The sequence below is a fragment of the Oratosquilla oratoria genome, chromosome 2 (genome assembly GCF_046742065.1).
Source record: "Oratosquilla oratoria isolate Oo_2021 chromosome 2, ASM4674206v1, whole genome shotgun sequence".
Lineage (NCBI taxonomy): Eukaryota > Metazoa > Arthropoda > Malacostraca > Stomatopoda > Squillidae > Oratosquilla > Oratosquilla oratoria.
This window is the reverse complement of record NC_134778.1, coordinates 74,383,122-74,386,055: the sequence shown is the minus strand read 5'-3', so window position 1 is coordinate 74,386,055 and position 2,934 is coordinate 74,383,122.

Here is a 2,934-nt window from a genome sequence, read left to right as displayed (position 1 = left end):
TCTCGCATTCGCATTGACGGTTCGAATCCCGCACTCCTCTCCGATTCCCAACAGTCACTGTTACCTGCCCCAAATAGGGCAAAGGTGACGGCTTCGGCCGCAGTTACTCAGCGTTTGCTGGCGTAGGGTCCATTTCTTAATCCGTTTTTTTTTTTTTTTTTTTTTTTTTTTACGGTAACCAGAATAGAATTGATGAAGGACACCACTGAATTTGAAAGGTTTCGAACCACCAGAAGAAAACGGTGATCAATAGAAAACGCAACGTCGATTTTTTTTTTTTTTTTTTTTTTTTTTTTTTACATGTTTTTTCTTCCTTTGCATCATGGGTTATTGGCGCTGACCTCAGCAGTTTGTTGCTGTTGTCTGCATTGGGTCCGAGTCGTAAGCCTTGGTCTTGCAGTGTGACCTCTCTCCAAGTCAATAGACGATAACGTCCGTGAATCACACACATGCGCGCGCGCGCATACACACACACAAACACACATACACAAACACACACACACACACACACACACACACACACACATAGACGCACACAAGCACGCGCGCGCGCGCACACACACACACACACACACACACACACACACACACACACACACACACACACATATGCACGCGCACACACACACACACACACATGCACACACACACACACACACGCACCCACACACACACACACGCACACACACACACACACACACACACGCACCCACATACACACACACACGCACACACATACACACACACACACACACGCACACACATACACGCACGCACACACGCACGCGTGCATCTTGAAATGATCCCCTACTTCATTCTATTTATCTATTTATTAGTTTATTTATATTTTTATTGATTTATTTCGTATGTTTTTTATGTTCTTTTGCTTGATATTCTTTAAGAATTTGATACTGGCTAACCCCGATTTGTTTAATTCATATTAAAGTCAGGCAGTGAAGGACTGAAAGAAGAGAAATATTGAGGCGAGACGCCTACGCCTAGAGACGCTAAGCTGCGTGGGCAGCCGAAACCTTGACCCTGTGTGCACGGACAGCTGGGCCGTGTGGCAGTCACCAGTGACCGTTGGGAATCGAACCTGAGCTCAGAATGAAAGATAATATATTAGGGACTTTCGTTGGAATTCTCGTATTCATGAATGCGGGATTTCTTGTGTGATTCATCACAGCAGGCTTGGATCACGTGCTAGACTCGTGATCGATAGAGATCGGGTGAGAGTTCAGAGCTCATATGGCCTGATCTGTTGGTAATGCTGTGACCTTACACATGCACACGCGCGCGCGCACACACAGACACACAAACACACACCAGGCACACACACACACACACACACACACACACACACACACACATACACACATACACACATACACACACACGCAAGACACACACAAGTCTTTGCCCACCAGAGATTAGGTGCTGGCTCACAGTGAATTTTTTGGGTCATCATCGTCATCATCACTATCATTATGTCATCATTATCATTTAAATATTACGGGTAGATAAAACTTAATTGGCACCATTTGGATGTATGCAATTATTTTTCAATCCACACTTTTTCCCAGTCACTTTAATTCTACAAGACTAAAATACCTAAAATATCGACTGCATAAAATCGATGAAGTCAGTCTCTTAGAAGGTTTGTGTGTGTGTCTGTGTATGTGTGTGGATTGGCACCAAAGTGAGAGATGTACAACAGTTGTACAACAAGGTCGGAATGGATTCCAACAAAAAAAATTGGAAAAGTCTGTCTCAAGGCATCTAAGCAAAAAGCCAAAGTGTGTTTTCTGTTTCTCCCTCAGCCGAGATATGTCGACAAATCGACCTTGTTCAGACTGATAACGGATTTTTTATTTTTTGTTTCTTTTTTGGCATTTCTGCTGTAAGAAATATGAATAAGGATAATGCGTTTCTTAAAAAATAATTATAATAACCATAAATGAAGATCAGATAAATAAGTAAATGAAGTTTAAGTAGAAAAATTAAATAAATGAAAATAGGAATGTTTTGCCCCAGAACAGGAGCCTTTGGCGCCCTCCTGCCGACCGCGCGACATGACGTCATAGCAAGGTGACGTAGGAAGTAAACAATCATTCCCGAACTTGACTCTAGCAAAACAAGAAATTCTCTCTGCAATTATGCACACGAACGCACACAAGAAGCAAAGAGACAAGTACGTGGTTTTGGATACATACACAAACACACACACACACACACACACACACACACACACACACACACACACACACACACACACACACACTCGCGCACGCTCATAGGGCACCACATAATGTGTTTATAATGTGCTAAGAGTCGAGAGCGCGCCAGAGAGCTTATTATTATGAGGGGAAGCGGAGGGGAGGAGATAGAGGCAATTATGACGAAACAATAGAAAGAAAGGGGCCACTAGCACACACACGCACGTGATGGTGGAGACACGAGGGGAGGAGGAGGAGGAGGAGGAGGAGGAAGAGGAGGTAAAGCACCAGGATAACCCCCCCACCCTCTCTCTCCGATCGTTCGCTCTCTCCCTCCCCCCCTCTCTCTTTCTCTCTCTCTCTCTCTCTCTCTCTCTCTCTCTCTCTCTCTCTCTCTCTCTCTCTCTCTCTCTCTCTCTCTCTCTCTCTCTCTTCCTCTCTCTCCCTCCCTCTCTCTCCCTCCCTCCCTGTCTCTCTCTGTCCCTCCCGTTCTCTCTTTTTCCCTCCCTCTCTCTGTCACTCCCTCTCTCTCCCTCTCCCCTCTCTCTTTCTCTGTCTCTCTCTCTCTCTCTCTTCCTCTCTCTCTCCTCTCCCTCTCTCTCTCTCTTTCCCTCCTGTCTCTCTCTCTTTCCCTCCCTGTCTCTCTCTCTTTCCCTCCCTCTCGGTCTCTCTCTGTCCCTCCCTCTCGGTCTCTCTCTGTCCCTCTCTCTCTCTCTCC